The sequence below is a fragment of the Mus caroli genome, unplaced genomic scaffold, assembly GCF_978045245.1.
Source record: "Mus caroli unplaced genomic scaffold, Mus_caroli_1 scaffold_15, whole genome shotgun sequence".
NCBI classification, from domain to species: Eukaryota; Metazoa; Chordata; class Mammalia; order Rodentia; family Muridae; genus Mus; species Mus caroli.
The window spans coordinates 32,952,953-32,975,297 of record NW_028227270.1 but is presented as its reverse complement, the minus strand read 5'-3'; the positions used below and the strand labels follow the sequence as shown (position 1 = coordinate 32,975,297).

General features: G+C 37.5%; 1 pseudogene; it reads right to left on the bottom strand.

Moving 5' to 3' along the window:
• Nucleotides 1-3,895: 3,895 nt before the first annotated feature.
• LOC110307722 (heat shock protein HSP 90-beta pseudogene) lies at nucleotides 3,896-5,972 on the bottom strand (annotated as a pseudogene).
• Between the last annotated feature and the right edge of the window lie 16,373 nt (nucleotides 5,973-22,345).

Below are 22,345 nucleotides of genomic sequence, written 5' to 3'. Positions count from 1 at the left end.
AACCACAAACATGAAATACAGACAGAGAAAAAAACTTGAATTGGAGTAAGGCTATAAAACTTTCAAAGTCTTAACATGTGGTTTTAATAAAAAGCCATTGGGAGTAGATTTAATATCATGTCCAGTTAGAAGTACAATTTTAATAGGTTTATTTTAGTTTTTGTAATAGGTCTAGCCATAGGTTCTTGGCCAGATAATGGTGCCATATATACCATTCTTTGTACAACAGGCCTCAATTCCAACCAGAAAGTTCCTGGTTAGTCCCATTAAGATCATGGCACTGTTACACCCATAGTCATGTCATGTTAGATCAGTCATTATTGTAGTTCACAGAGTTCACTGCTGGGTAAAATTAATAATTGCTCTTTTTCTCTCTTATAGCACCTTTTATAGCACTATAGAAACTTGCCAACAGGGATAATGATTTCTGGCTAATACCAAGTTGATTCTTCATGTTTTACTACACTGTATGTGGTATATTCAGAATTAAGGTGTTATCATCAAATTCTAGAGGATAACTAAGAGCACTGACAAAAGCCTATAACAAGCCGGGCGTGGTGGCGCACGCCTTTAATCCCAGCACTTGGGAGACAGAGGCAGGCAGATTTCTGAGTTCGAGGCCAGCCTGGTGTGAGTGAGTTCCATGACAGCCAGGGCTACACAGAGAAACCCTGTCTCGAAACACCCCCCCCCCTAAAAAAAAAAGGCCTATAACAATTGATTTGGTATCTCACCAGGTAACAACCAATTCTTAAAATTGGATGTTATAGTCTCTGTTGTCTAGTATTGGTATTACTGTTCTGTTATGGAATAATTCCATTTTCACTCTTTCTATATATGTACACATGTACTTTAATAACCTTCCACAATCTTCATTTTTGTACTGTCTCTACAGTTCTTCCACAGCCTTTTACTGTACAGTTCTATTTTTTTCATTTATAGTCATAGTTTGAAATCACATACCCATACCCGGCTTTGTTCCAAAAAATCTGCTTAGTCTACTGAAGTAGTTACATGACAGTGAAAAGTACTGATCACAGTTCTGTTACTCTGTCTCTTTCTCTGTCTCTTTCTCCTCCTTCTCCTTCTCCTTCTCCTTCTCCTTCTCCTTCTCCTTCTCCTTCTCCTTCTCCTTCTCCTTCTCCTTCTCCTTCTCCTTCTCCGTCTCTTTCTCTTTCTCTTTCTCTTTCTCTTTCTCTTTCTCTTTCTCTTTCTCTTTCTCTTTCTCTGTCTCTGTCTCTGTCTCTGCTTCTGTCTCTGCCTCTCTCTCTCTCTCTCTCTCTCTCTCTCTCTCTCTCTCTCTCTCCTCAATTAAAAATTATTCCAGTCAGTTTTGGACTCCTAAAATTTAAACATACTAAATAAATAAATAAATAAATAATAAACAAATAAGTAGATAAACTCAAAAGTATTTAAAATCTCTTAAAGTTTTCCACTATAATCAAGTCTTAGCAAAAGTCAAGGGTCTCTATATTTTACATGTATAACCTTGCAGAAAACCCCAGCACCTATTAAATATCTTCCTAAATGGTAGTAGTAGGTTTCTTATTGGTTCTTTGGCATAAAATGGTATGCTTACTAGTAAAAAATCTAAATGTAACAAATTTTGGAAAGGTTATAGAAAAATAATAGCACATTTGTTCATAGAAATTGATGCAAATGTTATAAATTGTAGTGCAGAGGCTCTATCTAAAGATTTTGTCACTATAAGACCTAGGGTTCTCTCTTTGGAATATACAAATAAATCAAAACTATCACCTTTGGACATTGCTTCATGACTGTGTTTATAGTCAGCATCAGTTTTAATGACTAATCTACTGAAACCATCTCTCCATTAACTCATAAGTGGATCAATACAATGCTCTCTATATGTTTACAGCAGACATTATTCAGACACTAAAGAGTTATTCTAACATATGAAATAGTATGCATGAACCTAAATGACTATGTTCAATAAGTTCTGTTAGACACAAATATATACTGTATAACATAATATTTTAAACCTAAAATATATGCAATACATTTTAAACAAAATAATTAATTAAAAATAAACTAATTGATGTTTCAGGGTGAACATACTTTGACTTTTTAGGACAAGCATCAGAGACTCTTGAACACAATTCTTAATTATAAGGAGGCAGCTATCCAATGTACAAAATGAACTCTTGAGTTAATATACCATATTATATATTTATTTCACTTAGTTATTCCTTTGAGCATTTGCCATATATGAACATTTCCCTCATATCCTTTTCATATGTGAATATAGTTTCTTGAAAGAAAGATGTTATTGAAATGACATAAACAAATAACATAAATTCCAAGAAAGCTCAATTATTATGAAAGATAGAGTATCATGTATAGTCAGAATAAAGAATATTTGATTATGATATATTCATTTCAAGCTTACAGAAAATGAGATATTTAACATTATTCTTAATGAATGACTGGACTTTAGTAAGCAGATAAAGGATAAAGTAGATTATATTTTTTGACATGCAATAAAGTCAGAGGTGTGAATTAATTTTTAATTTTCACTGTCAAATTAAATGTATAAAATAGATTTATCTTTCATGTCTTCTATAATGCCATGCCCAGAGTAAATATGTAGCTTTTACAGAATATGAGAAAGTACTAAATTTCTAAATATATTACAATTTATCATTTTTTTTATTTTTATGGAATCCTATCAGGAGGTTATATTTATATGTTCATGTGATTAAGGATATTTTTGTAGCTAAGCTGCTGTTTACTACAAACTATGTAAATATATTCTTAAAATGTCTTATTTTGTGATTATCAAATAGTAATTGTGGTTTCTTCATTCCATTAACAACATATTTTTGTTTTAAATGTTCTTTTAGGTAGGAATGATTATAAGATAAATATTTTGGAAACAAGTTTCTCTCTACATAAATAGTTAAATAATAATTACATATCCAGTGTTTACAAAGTTCTCTTAGAACTTTATTCATTTACACCTTACAGATCTTCTACTTCACCAGAAGAGGTTTATCAAATTCTAATTAAACATATAATATAAATACAAAGAAAGAGTCCTTCACCCTTTTCTTCTTTTCTAGAAATCAGTGAAATGGAAAATCCATGAGCTGGATTGGTACGTAGATGCAAAGTTTCAAACTTTCATTCTCATGCCCTGTTAACAGCTTCAGAGAATTCAGTTAGTCTCATAAAATTAGGTTTCAGAACACATTCCTATACTAGTAACCCTGTCTCTCAATCAGATCATTCAAATTATTCTGTGCCAGTCAAAAATTGCTACTTTACATTAAGATTATAGGAAACTTTTGCTAAAGTTTAAACTAAAGATGTCTTACATTTTAAATAGGCAGTTTCTTTTCTTTAAATGATAGAACTAATATGCTGAATTCTCTTTGCCTCCTCATACACTACACATTATTTTTAATATTTTTCCCTAGAGTTCATCCTTTTATCTCTCCCACACAAGTACCATACACAATTAGCAAAAAATTGTTTATCTCTATTTTAACTCAATTTTTAGTTCTCAGAATGGAAATTAAGGAATTATAACTGATTGATGAATATACTTTCAAGGAACAAAGACTTGTTTCAGAATTATCTTTTAACTTAAAAATATGAATATTTACCTGTAAATATATATGTACAGACACATACATACATACATACATACATACATACATACATGAAATCATTTCTAGACTGGGTAAACTAAGGTGGGGGAGCTCATTTATCAAAGAGTAGTACCATTTCTTACATTGGGGTTTCTGAGTGAGAAAGAAAGAAAGAATGAAAGAGAGAGAGAGAGAAGAAGAAGAAGAAAGAGAGAGAGAGAGAAAACAGGAGAGCTAATTCATCTCTGATTCCTGAGTGTAAATACAGTATATGGGACATGTTATCTCTCCAGAGCAGTTTCAAACAGAAGCACCGCCAAGTCCTTGACAGCTTTGTCAGTTTCGTCTGTCTCAGCCTTCTGCAAAAGGGTCTCACAATGTGGTTTTCAAGATTGATCTCTGCATGATTTTTGTCATCATATAGTCCATTGTAGATTGTTCTGAAATAACATTTAACTCTGAATATTTCTTCTCATGAATATTAGTTAAGACTTTAGACTTTGGACTTAAATGTACATATGTCTGTTTTGGTCATTTAGCTCTTTGTTTTGCTCAAATCCCTAAAAAATGTGGGCCTTCATAATCCTCTGCATGTTGGCTGTCCAGCTGTAAATACTTGTCATAATGAAGGTAGAAGCCTCTTAAGGATTATCACCTTTTCAACCTTCTTGTCCAAGATCTCCTTCATGAGTTTTGCATATTCTAAAACTTTGACTTATTCTCCTCCATTTTCTTCTTCATCTTCTGGAAGTTCCAGCCCCTCCTTAGTCACTGAGACCAAGCTATTTCCATTAAATTCCTTGAGTTGCAGGATTCAGTACTCATCTTTAGGCTCAGTCATATACACTTCCTCAAAGCCCCACTTTGGCCCACATTCCTTAAAGACAACATGGGCCACTTGCTCTTTGCTCTCACCAGTGAAGTAGTAGATGGACTTCTGTCTCTTCTTCATGCAAAGCATACATTCTTACAGGGAAGTCATCTCATCTCCAGATTGAGAGGTGTGATAGGGATGGAACTCAGAGAGGTTGCAATGGTTAGTGGAATCTTCATGGATTCCAAGCTTTAAGTTCTTGGAAAACTCCTCATAAAATTCCTTGTAGTTCTCTTTATCTTCAGCCAACTTAGAGAAGAGCTTAAGGCATATTTTCATAATGCTTTTGTTGATAACTTTCAGGATCTTGATCTGCTGGGGGCATTTCTCAGGAGATGTTCTGGGACAGGTCCTCAGAGACAACCATACCACGGTTAAAGTTGAAATACTTAGGTATCAGCTCATTACAGCTGTCCATGATGAACACATGACAGACATACAGTTTGATTTTACCCTTGTTGCTTTCAAAAACTGTCAAAGGGAATTTGCCAGGAAGTGAAGAGCGGAGCACTGAATTCCAATTGACCTTCTACAGAGAAATGCTTGACTGCCAAGTGATCTTCCCAATCATTGGTGATTCCTTTACAGCACTCATCATAGTCCTCTTGAATGCTGTCATCTGGGTTCCCGGTGAAAATAGGCTTAATCTTACTCACCTAGTCTTGTTCAATATATTTCTCCATAGTTTTCATTTTTCTTCTTACTTTTGCTGCTGTCATTTTTCTTGTCAGATTCCATACCTTCGGTCTTAGACTGCTATTCATCATCCTTATCTTCCTCCTTTTTCTCTCCTTTCTCTTCCTCTGCCTCATTATCAATGATCTCCTTCTCTTATTCCTTCACCAAGTAGAGGGTGATGGTGGTAGTCGATAAACTGTAAGTTCTTCTTCACCATTTCTTGACCCTCCTCTTCCCTGAGTACTCTACCTGATCTTCTTTGAAGAGAAGAATCAGTTTGGTATCCAGGGCAATGGGCTGACTATAGACTGTATTAACTCTGAAGGATTCACCAGCAGAAGACTCCCAGGTATACTGTTCATTATCATTGTGCTTTGTGATTACAAGCACTTTCTCTGCCACTCAATAGGCCAGATAGAATCCAGCACCAAACTGCCTAATCATGAAGATCTCTGCACCAGCCTGGAGAGTCCCCATTAATGTCTTTGTACAAGATTTAACAATGGTTCCAAAGCTATTTATGAGGTCAGCCTTGGTCATGGCAGTGTCTGTGTTTAACAAAGTCAGTATGCACTCCTGAGGGTTGCAGATGATATCAATTTTCATCTATTTCCTGCTGTTAAACTTGGAAGAGTCTGTCAGACTTTCATTCCTAATCTTGTCCAAGACATCAGAAGCATCTCAAAAAAGATAATTCTCTTGTTTGAATAGAAAATGTTGATGATGAGGGAAATGAGCTGGGCTATTTTGTCCTGAAAGACAATAGGCTCCAGTTCTTCCTCTCCATTGTATACTTCCTCAAGCATGTTTCCAGAAAAGTCAAGTCATAGTACAGAGCAGGATGGGCCTGGACTCTGTCAGACTGGCAAGGCAAGTTCAGGCTGCACAGCAGTGACTCAAGACTTTTACTGCTATTTTTAAATATCCCACTTTACCTACAATCTCTTTAGTTAAATTGTTTTTCATTACTACTTGATTTAAAAACATACTGGTTAAAAAGATCTCATATTTTAGCAACCCAGTTATATTTCATCAGTCAGCTATGCTGGCATCAGACATTTTGCAACTGAAGACCATAAAATTGTTATAAGCTGAAACAAATGAAACAAGTTTCTGTAAAATTATTCACTGTTTTAGAGTGACAATGTTGTTCCTAATTTCAGACAAAAAGATGCTGCTAAGGTCCCCTGTAGGCAGTTTCTTTTACAAAGTAAATGCCTTTCTGTTTTAAGATGTGTCTACTATTAGATGTCTTAATCATTCATACTTATTTATAAATAAAAAGTAGAAATATGTGATCTAAGAAAGAAAAGCAGAAAGCTAAAATTTTCTCCCTTTAGTCTTACATTATAGAAGCAATCTCAGTATGTAACCACTAAACACCATCAATACACTTTGAACATTTTGAAAAGAATGGATAGAAAAAGCAAACAAAAGTGATACACCCTGTATGGGTCGGAGAATTGTAATAACCTGAACCAAGCAAAGCAGTTCCCATCCCTTGGAAGGTATGTAAATGATAATGCCAAATTATTCATGACAACATAAATGGAAAATGACCAAGAGGCTAAAATCTTTAATAATGGAAAATCCATTACTTTCAGCAACAACAACAATAGCAGCAAAATATTACAGCATAGGTCAGTGACACATTAAAAATGATTGTTTTGATTTGTAGTCATTATACAAAGAAAAGGGTCTAAGAAATCACTCACTACACCCATATCCTAATGCCTAAAGCTAAGCAAGGAACAATGAAAGTGATTTGCATTTTAATAGTCATTATTACTTAAATCCTATTGATACCCAATCTGATAATTATTCATTACAATTATAGATCAAAATCTATTTTCCAGGATATTTTTATGCCTGAACTCTTTTATTTTATTTTCAAGAGAAACAGGATAAATACATGTGTCTAAATAACCTACACAATAATTTTCTGTAGTTCTCTGTCTAGAGATGAAAACTCCATTGGAGATTTTCCTGTTTTGTGTTAGTGTGTGTATTAATATCACCGTTTTACTCTTCTATTGTTTTTTACATTGAGGATAGTAAATATCTTTAGGCTTATATTTTTCAAAACCTACTTTAATAAGGGATCATAAATGCATTGATATCCCCTCTAGCCCACCACCCACCAGAAGTACTGCAAAGGAGAGGTTAATAGGGAAAAGAGAGATATGGACCTGTTTAAAAATAGTTCTTTGGGGCCATACCAATCTTCACTGTCAAAATAGCTGGGATTAAATTCACATGAATGAGCAACAGTAGTTCAATCCACTCACAAATACCATTCATGAGTCATCAAAGGCAGTTCAATTGAGAACAAACTGTGAGGCTCGGCCAAACATCCTGAGTCCATAAAAACAGAAATTACCTGCCAGAATATAAGAAGTTCTTCAGTGTGTTTATCTCTTCAAGTCAGTAAAGAAGGCAAGGCAAACCAATGTCACAGTGTCATTAGCAAAGACCAGTATAAACAAAATCCAGTGAAGACCAGCAAAGAGTGGCAAGGCAAACCAATGCCACACAGCATTGTCTCTGTCTGTGGGGTTATATATATATATATACACCCTTCCCAAATATCATGTGTTCTCTCAAGCATCCACTCTAGCAAACATCACATGCCATTTTTTCAGAAATACACCATGTGTCTGTTCTCAACAAAATATCCTCTCATAAGACAATTTCCAGGAAAAAAAAAAAAAAGACAGAACTTAGTCTCCAAATGTTCACTTCCAATGCCCTTTAATCTAAGTGTGTGTGTGTGCGCGTGCATGTGTGTGTGTGTATGTGTGTGTGCGTTACATCTCTATGTGATATTTATGCCTGTGGATATGTATGCTCAAGTATAGGGCCCAGATATCAGACTCCCTACACTAACAATTTCCAGAATATTCCTTTGATTCATAGTCTTTTACTGAATTCAAAGGTAGGCTCAAAACCAGCAACTTCACAAGTTATCCTTCTGTTTCTGATCCCCAGAATTCATATATGAGAGTCACCTTTGGCTACCTGAACTCATTGTTAGGCATATTCAGCAAGACCTGTGATGTACCAAACTATCTCTGCAGCCTCATCTGTCATCTCTTTATTCCCTTCCAATATTCCTTAATAGTGGAGAGTCAATGCCATTTATCACTGCCAATTTCAGAAGGTTGTTTCATGTATTCACAATTTGGTATATTTAGGAATAATTCAGATCATAGATTTTTTTAAGTTTCTTTTGAATTTAATGTTTGGACATTATTGCTCAGTTTAACAATACCAAAATTAGCCAAGAGAAGGAAATACGTTTCAGGCCATAATTTTGTCTTTCCTGAGATTACTGATGTATTTTCAAAAAGAAATCACATTCTTACATGAATAACTTCTCTACTCAGCAAAGTTCATTGGGAATAACATGGGATATGTGGAGACATTATAATACCTAAAAGTCAGAGTAGATTTTGCTGAAGTAATAATATCTTATATGTAAATTTAATCTTTCTTGAAAAATCAATAATAATTTAATATATACAAAAGAAATATGATAAATTAAATGTAGTATAATCTAAATATGCAAGGAAAACACAAATTATGTTGAATGACCCATGTGTAGTGGCATACACTTTTAATCCCACCACTGGGGAGACAGAGGCAAGCTTATTACATCTAAGTTTAAGGACAGCCAAATCTGTATACTGATTTCTAGGACAGCAACAGCTACATAATAAAATTTTCATCTAAAAAAAAAACCCAAAACAAACAAACAAAGAAACAAACAAAAAACAAGACAAATAAAATGAATTGCCTTGAGTGAAAATAGTGAACACTGTTTACAGCGTAGGCAAATAGATAAATAAAAAATATACCATCTATGAGTAGGCTACAATATACAACATTTACATAGATAGGTTTAAACTGTGGCTACAATTATTATCTTTAATGTCTTGCATAGGCCAAAACACAAACAAACAAACAAACAAACAAAAAACAACTCACACTTTTTTAATCCTTTATTATTCATTGTCAAATATGCAAAGATTTCTCCACACCATCCTTGATTACTATCTTGCGGGTGAGTCATTCTGGCAGCCAAAATGGGTTGTCTTCACTCTGTGGAAAAACACAAACAGCTCCCCTGGATCTTATCAAAATAGGATCGGGCCTTTCCACAGACCAGTTAAGACATCCTTCCATTTGACCATTTCTTTTGGTCTATCAGGGTATGAGCTATGTCGATCAGCTGCAGAGAGACCTTGCTCGTCAAGATTCAAAAAATTAAGTGTAAAGAGTGCCATAGATACAGCTACTCTTGGCACTGAGGGCAGAGTCTCATCACCCCCCCCTTTTGTTTTATAAAATAAGACTTGAGTGTACGATGGGCACGTTCCACAATGCCTTGTCCTTGAGGATTATAAGGAAGGCCAGTCAGGTGAGTGACATCCATTTGATGACAAAATTGCTGAAATTTAGTAGAGGTATATGCTGGCCCATTATCAGTTTTAAGAATTGTGGGCTTGCCCAAGCACTCCATGCTTCTAAACAGTGCTGTATAACATGAGAGGCTTTCTCATCTGTTAAAGGTGTAGCAAACATAACACCAGAGCAGGTGTCAATGGAAACATGTAAATATTGATTTCATCCAAAGGAGGAAATATGAGTGACATCCATTTGCCAGACCTGTAATGGCCTGATGCCTCGGGGGTTTACCCCTACATGAGGAGTAGGCAGAAATTGACAACAGTTTTGACATTGGGTGACAATGTCATGAGCTTCTTTCTTGGTTAAAGTGAAACGGCGGCGTAATGTTTCAGCCATCACGTGGAAGCATTTATGAAACTCCCTTGCAGTCTCTGCCTGCGAGGACAGAGCAGCAGCCACTATTCTAGTGGCTTTGTCTGCCAAGTCATTTCCATGAGACATGTGGCCAGGAAGGCCAGAATGAGCCCTAACATGAGTAATATACACAAGATGTCTTCTATCTAACAGGGCTGACTGAATTTGCTGAAAAATGCGAGCAAGCTTGCTAGAGGGTCTAATTAAACCAGCAACTTCAAGCGTATTAACTGCATTAACTACATATAAGGAATCAGATACAATATTGAGCGGTCCCGGAAAAGACCTCTAGAACTACCAAAACACTCTACAACCTGGTGTGATATCTCATTATATTGATTAGATGTTACTTAGCCATTTACTACTTATGCACCTATACCAGATTTAGATCCATCTGTATACACTACTACCCATCCAGAAGTGGGTGTTTGGCTGTTATTATTGGAAACACTATGGCTTGTCTTAAGGCGAACTGTAAAATTGGATGTTTTGGATAATGATTATCAATTTGACTTGAATAGGAGGCAACCAAGACTGCCCAATCGTTAGTTGTTGCTGCCAGGGTTTGAACTTGAGCAGAAGTATAAGGTACAATTAGCATATGAGGTTCTTTCCCAAAATGAGTAATGGCTGCTTTTATCCCCCTAAGTGCAAGTTGAGCAACTGCATTAGGATACAACTCAATGATTTTTGTAGGGGAAGCATTAGGATGGACCCACAATAAGGGTCCATTTTGCCATAAGACTGCTGTTGGTAACTGCGGTTTTTATTATGCACAATTCAAATGACTTTGACTCCTCAATGCGTTGTAATTGAGCATCTTATAAGGCCTTTTCTATCGTTTGTAAAGCTTGACATGCAGCTGGGGTAAGTGCTCTGTGGGAGGAGATGTGGGTATCTCCCTCTAATATGTCAAATAAGGGCTTTAATTCTGCTGATGGAATTTTCAAAAATGGTCTTAGCCAATTATTCTTTGCGAATCTCTAATTTTTGAGGAACAATTTTGTAGGATAAATGAGTCACCCTAGGAAGGCTCCCATTTGAGCAACTTGCACCTTTTCGGTGACCACCTGCAATCCCCATTGCCCTAACATTTTTATTAATATAGGGTATGTATCTTGCAATAACTGTGAATTTCTATGGCAAATCAAAATGTCATCCATATAAATTATCACCTGTAATGGTGGAAAATGTTCTCTAACTGACTTAAGTGCCAATTAGACATACAGTTGACACATGGTGGAACTATTCGCCATCCCCTGAGGTAGGACCTTCCATTGGTATCTTTGATTCGGCTCTAAATGATTAATGGCTGGGATGGTAAATGCAAATTTTTGCCTATCTTGAGGGCATAAAGGTATAGAGAAAAAGCAAACTTTAATATCTATAATTATAATTTCCCAATTTTTGGGTAAGGCAGAAAGCAATGGTAGCCCTCGTTGAACTGGTCCAAACAGGCGCATTTGTACATTAATTGCTCTAAGATCATGTAATGAGCACCATTTGCCAGATTTTTTCTTAATTACGAAAATAGGTGTATTCCAGGGTGAGGTAGAGGGCTCTAAATGACCCAATCGTAGCTGTTCAGAAATTAGTTTTGTGGCTGCTTCTAATTTTTCAGAGGAGAGAGGCCATTAAGGAACCCATACAACTTCCTCTGTAAGCCATGGTATGGGCATGGAGCCCTCAACGGCCCCTAGGAAAAACCCAAACCTTGTCTCCCATTATTACCTTCTTGAGGGATAGGTTCAAGTCTACCCTGCTCTCCTTTCCGTAATCCCCTTCCTCCCTTATAGCCCATTTTCTTTATCATTTGAACAGCTTGTGGCGAGTATTCATTAGTCAAGGTCAGTCCTAGTGCCTGTAAGATGTCTCTCCCCCAGAGATTTACTGGGAGTGGTAAAACATAGGGAGTAAATCGTCCCGTTTGACCTTCAGGCGCTGTCCAGCTCAAGGAATGGGAACTAATAGTGGGACAGGACTGATAACCTAAACCTTGCAAAGAACGTGATGACTGAGTAACTGGCCAGGCTTTTGGCCACCATTGGGAAGAAAGGATACTTTTATCTGCTCCTGTGTCTAAAATCCCTTTAAATTGTTTTCCTTCTATAACTAATTCTAAGAATGGCCTGGAGTAAAGAGGCATTACTAAGTAAGCAGAATCATTTCCAGTAGAACCAATCCCTCTGGTATCTCGAGTGACACCAGAAGAAGGAAAACAGTTATGTAGGCTTGGCAAAATTATTAACTGAGCTATTCTATCCCCTTGTGAAATAGAAAAGACACCCTGAGGACAGGAACAGAGAACTTGAAGTTCCCCTTCATAATCTTGATCTACGACTCCAGGGTGAACAATAAGACCTTGTAAGGTAAGGGAGGCCCGGCCCAATATTAAGCCAACACTCCCGGATGGCAGAGGTCCTTTATAGTCACTAGGAATAGGCTGCACCCCCATTTGGGGCAACAGCATGAATCGGGTGGTGGTATGGAGGTCCAACCCAGCTGATCCTTCTGTTGCCCTGCGGACTGTGGGATCCACCTTTTGCCTGTTGGGGTCCCATATGTTTTCAGGACCTGAGACCTGGGGGCCCTGTACTGTTTTTTTGGAATGGTCTCATTATCTACTGCTTGAGGGAATCCTGGCTGCAGGGGCCTGCCTCGAATGTCCCTGACTGAACGACAATCTCTAGCCCAATGATATCCTTTCCCACACTTAGTATACAGTCCTGGCGCTCTCCTTTTGACAAGGGCTCTACAGTCCTTTTGTAAGTGTCCCGGTTTGCCACAATTATAGGAGAGTTTGAGCTCAGCCGTGTCAGGGCGTTTTTGCCCTTGTAGAATGGCAGCTGCTAAACCGGCATTAGTGAGTGGCCCTCCAAGCTCATGGCAAACCTTCAACCAGTCCTACAGTCCTTTCTAGGTGTAATAGCTGCCCTGCATTCCTGGGTAGCCTGTTCATAGATCAACTGTTCAATTAAAGGCATAGCTGTTTCTGGGTCCCCAAAAATTCTCCCTGCCGCTTCTGTCATTCTAGCTACAAAATCTGAGAACAACTCCTGGGCGCCCTGAGTAATCTTTGTCAAATGCCCACTTGCCTCTCCCTTCTTAGAGAGTGCCTTCCATGCCTTAAAGGCAGCAGCTGAGATCTGGGCATACGCTCCCCAATGGTAATTTGTCTGGTTATTAGCGAGTTGTCCCTGACCTGTAAGCAACTCAAAAGTCCATGTTCCTTGGTCCCCTTCAACATTGGCATTGGCCCTTGCCTGTGCTTGGCAGGAGTCTTGCCACAAAGCTTTCCATTCTAAATACATTCCCATGTTAGGAGATGCGGCTTTTACTATGGTCATCCAATCGCCGGGGGTCATTGCCAGAGTCGCAAGCCTTTCGACTTGGGCCACAGTAAAGTTGGCATTGACCCCATAGTTATGGACTGACTCCACAAGTTCTTTAAACTGTATATACTCCACTGGGGCGTGAATGCGTCCACCATCAGCGCCTTCAAAGACTGGGAACGCTTGCTGCACTTTTCTCTGTTCCTCTTTTGAAATGAATGAGTATGAATGATACCTCTGCACTTAGGGCGGAGGTGTACTAGGACCCAGAGGTTGCGGATTCGAAGACCGCGCAGCAATTTGACATTTGTCTCTAGCTACTTTTGCTTTCTTTATGTTATTCTTTGACTGATTAGCTCGTCTTTCATCTTGCTGGTATTTTTCTTCCTCATAGCCTGCTGCTTCTTCCTCTAAGTCTGTTTCCTCAGAGGGGCTAAGTTCCTTATCTGATTCTGAGCTACTGACAGCTAGTGCCTTGAACTCATCTAATGGCTGGTAGAGGCTCCTTTCCTTATATGCCTCTACAGCTCGACCTTTCCTTTTCTCTCCCTTTCCATCCCTTTTTCTAATCTCTCCCAGGGCATTTTGTCCCTTATATCTCTTTTCCTCAGGCTCAAGGCCCGTAGAAAGGCCTATATTCTTCGATACACCTTGTTTCTTCTCAACTTTTACTCTCTCTCCCCTCTCTGCTTCTGATAGACTGTCTTGAATTTCATCCAAAACTTTCTGCCCTGCTTCTACCATTTGCTGACAATCCTCGTCTGTTAAGCACGATCTCACTAATTTCCACAACGACATGATCCCTGCTTTAAGTTTGCCGATCTGCTGTTCCCTAACTAGATCTCCTTTCAGTTTGTCCCATGAGGTGACAGTTAACAACCCTGAGCAAGCATAACATGGTGCCACACGGTCTATCTCCCTGACAAAACCCTCTATAGTCTTAGTGGCGATTTTCAGGCCACACTGCTTCAAGACCGACTGTAAAGCCACTACTACAGAGTGGGAGATTCCCATACTGCTGCTGTCTAGGCCTGACCACGACTGAAATTGGTCGCTGTCCAGGCCTTACAGCGACTGAAACTGGTCGCTGTCCAGGCCTGACCATGACTGAAAACCAGTCAGCAGTTCCAGTGGTAGAAGCAAAACGAAACCGAAATGGAAAGTACAATCGCTGTGCAAACAATCAAAAGGGAGTCTAACTCTGGAGAAATTTCAAGACTGTACATACCTTACAGAGCCTTACGTGTCCCACAATTCTGGTTCCGCCCCGTGAACGGGTGATCTCCCTTGTGCCAGTGTAATGGTAGTTCCCAGGTCTTCGGCACCACTTATCCCGAGCTTTTATCCCCGCCGGCAAGAACACACTCGGAACAACTGGAATATTCTGCGGTAAAAGCTTTATTGCTTCTTTAAGAGGGAAGACCCTGACCCCAGAAAATGGAGTCACTTATATAGCCCTCAGCCATGGCGTTTCAGCACCTGATATGGCGTGTCAGCTCCTGATTTGTTGCTCGCCCATCACCCCACTACTACGCCCCTAGATGAGCAGTGACTAGGAGTGAGTTCACTCTCGCACCTGCGTACAAGGCTTGTTTACTAGTTAGGCACAGTGGAGGCCAGTGCCATCTTATAATGGTGATTGCTAGCAGCTCACGATTGCTCACGGCATGGCTCTCCACATACCACTAGTGAGCATATACCCAAAAGATGTCCCAACATATTACAAGGACACATGCTCCACTATGTTCATAGCATCCTTATATATAATAGTTAGAAGTTGCAAATAACACAAATGTCCCTCAACAGAAGAATGGGTACAGAAAATGTGGTACATTTACACAATGGAGTACTATTCAGCTATTAAAAACAATGACTTCATAAAATTCACAGGCAAATGAATGGCACTAGAAAATATCATCCTGAGTGAGGTAACTCAGACACAAAATAACAAACATTGTATATACTCATTGATAAGTAGATATTAGCCCAAAGGCTCACAATGTCCATGACACAACCCACAAACCATATGGAACTTAAGAGGAAGAAAGACCAGGATGTGGATGCTTCAGTCGTGCATTGAGAGTCGAACAGGATGATCACTGGAGGTCAAGGAATGGCTACTAGGTGGGAGAGAGGAATGGGAGAAACAAGTTGGAGGCAGTATAAAGTACTAGAGGGGACAGGAGAGAGGTACAGAGGGTCAGGATATTGAATAAAATTATGTTGCAGTAAATGAGGAACAGTGGATAGCCACTGGAGAAGATTCCAGACTCCAGAGAAATGAGAGGCTCCCAGGACCCAGTGAAGATGAATTTAGCTGAAATGTACACAGAAGGGGAGATAGAACCTGTAGAGATCACCTCCAGGAAATTTGTATGGCCCCGATTTAGGGATTGCCCCCGTCCCATCTATCTCAAATTGTTTAACCTAGAAATGTGCCTGTCCAAACGCAGAACAGAGACAAAAAATTAGAGCAGAAACTCAAGGAAAGGAACTGCTCCACCTGGGGATCCATCCTGTCTACAAACACCAAACTAGAGACTGTTGCTACTGCCAAGAGGTATTTGCTGACAGGAACCTGGTGTGGCTGTTCCTTGGGAGCTTCAGCCAAAAATTGACCAATACAGATGTGTATGCTTGAAGCCAACCATCAGACTGAGTTCAGGTACCCTAGTGAAGAAGCTGGTAGAAGGACTGGAGGAATGGAGGGGGATTGCAACCCCATAGGAAGAACAATATTGGCTGGGTGGACCACCCTGTCCTCCCAGGGACTAGACCACCAACCAACCAGTGTACAGGGAGGGATCCATGGTTCCAGATACATATATAGCAAAAGATGTCCTTGTCTGACATCAATGGGAGGGGAGGCCCTTGAACCTGTGGTGGTTTGATGCCCCAACATAAAGGGATGCTGGAGGTCTGGGGAAGGAGAGGGTGGATGGGTGGAGAAACACACTCATAGAGGCAAAGGGAAGGGAAGAGATGTTGAATGTGGAATGGTGGGTTTGTGGAGGGATAATCAGTAAGTGGGATATCATTTGAGATGTAAACAAATGGAATGATAAACAAACAAACAAAAAAGTTGGAGAGAAGGACTGAAAAAAAAAAAGAAATCTGTAGAATTCCTTTATACAAATTATAAATAGCCTGAGAAAGAAATTCTGGAAACAACTCCCTTCACAGTAGTCACAAATAATATAAAATGTCACTGTGTTACTCTAACTAAGCAAGTGAAAGATGTATATGAAAAGAATATCAAGTACCTGAAGAAAGAACTTAAAGAAGATATCAGAAGATGGAAAGATCTCCCATGCTAATAGGATTAACATAGTAAAAAATGGCCATTTTACCAAAAGCAATCTACATAATTCAATGCAATCTCCATTAAACTTTCAACACAATTTTTTACATATCTTGAAAATCAATTCTCAACTTCATATAGCAAAACAAAAACCCAGGATATGTAAAGCAATTCTGAACAATAAAAATCTTCTGGGGGAATTACCATTCCCGACCTCAAATTATAATGCAAAGCAACAGTGGTAAAAACCAAACAACCACAACAACAAACAAAAAACAAAATAAAACAAAAGACTTTATTGTATTGATACATAATCGGACAGGTTGATCAATGAAACTAAATCAAAGACCCAGAAATACAACCACATACCTATAGATACTTGATTTTTGACAATGAAGGTACAACCACACAATGGGGGAAAAAGTATCTTCAACAAATGGGTTTGGTCTAAGTGGATGTCTACAAGTAGAAGAATGCAAATAGATCCATATTCATCACCTTGCACAAAACTCAAGTACAAGTGGATCTAGGACCTCAACATAAACCCAGATACACTAAATCTCATAGAAGAGAAAGGGGGAAATAGCCTTCAATGCATTGATACAAAAGACAATTGCCGGAACAGAACACCAATTGCTCAGGCTCTATGGTCAACAATTGATAAATGGGACCTAATTCTTTTAAACATGAGATGATTACTGTACATTTAAAATAGTGTGAATGATGCCCCAAATAATGGTCAAAGGAAAAACACAGTAAATATATTTCTTTTTTTCTTCTTTATTTATTTATTTTATTATTTATATTATTAGATATTTTATTTATATACATAAGATATTTCAATTCTAAAATTTTGTGCTAGATAGTTGTAGCTAGACCACATTTATATTAAAGCCATTTCTCTTTCTTTTCAGATGCATAGGACTTATTAAAATACCTATAACAGAGATAAAGTCTTCTTTATGACTGAAAACTTATTTTTAACATTTTAAGTTACTGATTTTATATCTTAAGCCACACTAAGTTTCCAAAATAAGAATTATGCTTTGGTTTTCAACTTTCTCTACTAGTGCATTCGCAAAGTATTTAGATTATCTGGTATTTCCTTTAAAGAAAGGAAACATCATGATTTTGTAAACAAACTGCAAAGTATTCTTTAGAGTTACTTAAGCAGTCAATCGAATCCTCTGCACCTGCTGCCACTACTAAAGTTTCTTCAGTGCATCATGAGTATTGGTAATGGCAACAGACACAGAACTTTGTTAATATAATCTAAGGTGGAAATGTCAGGCACACTCATGCTTGGATCAGAACTTCAGGAAGAAACGTGTTTTCTCTTGTACAAAGCAGTACAATATAAAGTTAAAGCAGTTAAAATGAAATTTTTATCTCTATTTCCAGGTACCAAAAATGGAACATAATTTTAAAGTCACAGAAGTGTTTGAAGATACATTTAATATACATGTATTATTTTAATATCAAATACATCGCTTTTAAAATATTAGTAGATAGACCAGTACATATTTTCTCTATTGCAGATGTTTATATTAAATAATAGACATTGATTCAACAAGACTGAATATTATAATTACAGTATTCTCTAGTATGGACAAATTTTAACATAAACAAAAACATAAGGACTAGAACAAGTACCTTCTGTATGTCAAACACAGTCTCAGCAACTATTACTTGGCCGATCCTGCTCCATCTGCATTTATGATTATTTTTCTTCATGCTGTAATGTTTATGAAAAAGATATAGCTATAACAGAAATTAATCTAGAGGTATCTTCATATATTCTAATCTATAATATATTTTAAAACAGGCATAACTCTTGAACTAATCTAACACTTAATTAACACCAAAAATTCTGTATTATAAAAGTTGATTCACGTTAAAATAGTTTAGTAGAGGTTTTCTTTTTTTTTTCTTTTTTTTTTAGATTATTTTTTTCTCCAATTTTTATTAGCTATTTACTTCATTTACATTTCAAATGCTATCCCAAAAGTCCCCTATACTACTCCCCACCCCCACTCTCCTACCCACCCACTCCCACTTCTTGGCCCTGGTGTTTCCCCTGTACTGGGGCATATAAAGTTTGCAAGTCCAAGGGGCCTCTCTTCCCAATGATGGCCGACTAGACCATCTTCTGCTAAAAATGCAGCTAGAGACACTTCATCTCTGACTGTCAAATAGTGTATGGAGATTCACTAGAAAAGCTATAAGTGCCTTTTGAATCGGCTAATAACCAGGTATGGGGATTCAATGTCAATATTGCTGCTTCTTGACGCATACTTCAGCCTCCTGACCATTTTACAGAAGACAAATTCAAACATTGTTACTTCCATGGATCCTCTCTAACACTCACTGATCACATTTTGCAGTGCCAAGGAAATATTAGTGATTCCCTCCAAAACCATACAGGAGCCGATCTGATGCAACTCACAACAGGGTCTTTATTTCATCTAGCTCAGCCCCTCCAATGCAACACCATCACACAGGACAGTTTGGGTGGTGGAGGAGCCCCATATATCTATCAGGGCAAGAATGTACAGTAAACAGTAGGTGACAGGGGGTGAGTGTGCAGAAACTGGTTGATACTAGGAGTTGTCCTGGGAGTGCAGGTTTGTTGGAGATGCTGCTCATGTGTAGGGTGTAACCTGGAAGGAAACATTGGTCTTGTTGGGGATTAGCCTAGAGTCTGGAGCTAGGCTTGGGTTTTGTTGGGGGTGGGGGGCTAGGTACCAGACTGTTAATTTACCTGAATTCAGACTTAGGTCGGGTTCTCTAAAATGGAGTCTTAACTTAAAAGATTTGACTTCTCAATTGGAATAGATTATCTGTCATCCTCCTAGGTCACATCATTACCGTAGCTGACATTTCTTCTAATTTCCTTTTGGAAAAATATATATCACCAAAGGTTTAAAGACCAATTTTTGAGGTGATTAGTGAACTTTATCCTGATTAGACACTATGTAATTTGGATATGTGTCAAAGGGTCACATGACATTTTTAAAATGTACACAATTATCATGATAATTAAAATCTAGAATGAAACATAACACTGAAAGTGAAAATTCATTGTCTTATGCAGGTAAAGTGGAACTGTCCACATAAATCCCTCTTAATAAGATGGTCTAAGGAAGATTGCTCCACTTCAAGAACACCTGTCACTTATGGAGCTTTTTATTTTGAAATATAAGTAATCAGACCATTTTAACGGGTTGTAATAAATGATTTAACATGGTATGACACAGTTACAAAATTAAGAAATATTTTACAGTAATAACAACGGTAGAAAACAGCATGGTGCTCTTTCATAAAGAAAGGCTTCAGGAGAAATGATCAGATTGAATAGGTAGGTAATGAGTAGAGTTATTCTGGAAAAGAGAAGGTTTCTATAGCCAGAGACAAGTTGCACATGACTTAACCATTTGAAATGAGTGACTCCATTATTTCTAGTAGAGAAAAGGGGTTAAAAAGTATCATTGAAAAATGGGAATTATGTGGAAAATGTAATGGGCAAGAGTAATATCAATTGATAAAGGACAGCCAACCATGAACAAATACATTCAAGAATTGAGACTTATTAAAGGATATGAAAAACTCCACATATTTCTGGAGGGGATGAAGGACAGTTGGTTCCCACATAGCCAAAATTCTACAATATTAGAATTCAGAGAATGAGGTCTGTAATTTGAGATTAACTGATAATATTCATCTTGGTTACAGGGTACTTCAATATATTTGAGGAATAAGGACTTTGGTTCATGACTGCTTAGTGGCAATACTGGGTTACAGAACTTACAGGGCCCCCAATGGAGGAGCTAGAGAAAGTACCCAAGGAGCTAAAGGGATCTGCAACCCTATAGGTGGAACAACAATATGAACTAACCAGTATCTCCCAGAGCTCCTGTCTCTAGCTGCATATGTAGCAGAAGATGGCCTAGTCGGCCATCACTGGGAAGAGAGCCCCCTTGGTCTTGCAACTTTATATGCCTCAGTACAGGGGAACGCCAGGCCCAAGAAGTGGGAGTGGCGGGGGAGGGTTTGGGGGACTTTTGGGGTAGCATTGGAAATGTAAATGAAGAAAATAACTAATTAAAAAAAAAAAGAACTCTACCTTTGTTAATTTCTGATGTGGCAAAGCTAAAATTAGCCAGCAGTAATTTTAGAATGATGTTTTCAAAATATCATCCACATTCATTAAACTTTAAAGTGTTTTTAATTTGTGGGGCTAGTAAAATTTACCTGTATTATTTATGTCATAATTCATCAGTTTTCCACAATGGAGTCCAGGTTATTTCTGGTATTTCTGACCCTAAGAAACAGGTTAATTTCCAACTATCTGTTCTCTAACTGAGTCATCTTACACAGAGGTTATTTCATGCAGGTACAAAATTCCACTTAAACAAGAGAATATCTACATTTCATTCACCTCTCTGAAACATTAAAAGGAAGATTTTTTTCCCATTAGTGCTGAGATTTTCCATGGAGGTTTTTTCCATGCTTGCTTCCACTGCTCTTTATAGGATATTTTTTTCTCTGCCATGCAAAAAAATCTTTCAAAATGCTGTGATCTCTGTCTTCTAGCCCTTGTATACATGGCAATAGCAACAAAGAAATTTCACCAGGAATAATTGGTTCCTGGAAGAGTGGGAGTGGGCATTGTGTCTCCAAATGAAAATCATAAAAGCTGTTCTTTGCATGTGGAAGTATTGAAGAAGACATTTATGAGCTAATCTTTTATAGCATATTTGAAGTCCAAATATTCTATAACATTATTACAGAATTACCAAGAAATGTTGTAAGAGTATTATAAGTTTTGAGGAATGTTCACATCTAATTTTTCTTCCAGTATCTTTTCTAGCATGTTTTGGGGGCCACTGAACCTTTTCTTCCCTCCCACTCCACATCCTTTCTTATGATCCTAGCATACATCTCTGCTTCAAAGGCTAAATTAACATGTTAAATTTAGTTAGTAAGAACAAATACCATGGCTTCTCCATTATTTTGACAGGAATGAAATTGCTCTGCTGATTCATTAATCAACTTATCAAATATGGAGTAGGATAGTGAACATACTAATTGAAAATCAAGAAACAGAGATTAAGTGTTTAATGTCAAAAGCTCAGACACAGGTTTCAGGTAATTGCCAAAGAGACAATTCACATGAGTTTTAAATATAAGCACTTGATCTCTGTTAAAATAAAGACACTTTCTCATTACTTGAAAGGGGCTTCTTCAGCACACAATTTAATTTGGATTAAATAAGCAATTTAAGTTATATAAAAAAAGATGTACTCAATTGTAAGCAAAATTTTAATTTAAGTCTGTACAAAAGTAAAAACAATCTGCAAGTATTCAAAGCAGAAAAGAAAATGTTCTGCTAAATATACACATTAAAAACAAATGATGTTCTCAAAACAAAGCAATGCCTAGTAAGTATTTTGAAAGCTTAATTTGTTTTTATTACATCTTGCAGACTGTTTATTATTATAAAGGTACTATGTGTAAAATGATACTGTCTAAAATTTGTAAGAGGAAAAGGGAATTTAATCATTTTAATTCAAATCTAGGAAGTCCTTAAAATCAGATAAAACACACAAAATTCCATGTGGATTGTTTCCTATAAAATAAGGATATATCTTTAAAACGTAAAATCCCAAGTGGCCCTAAAAAACAATACTATTGGATATTATCCAACAAGTTCAAAAATATT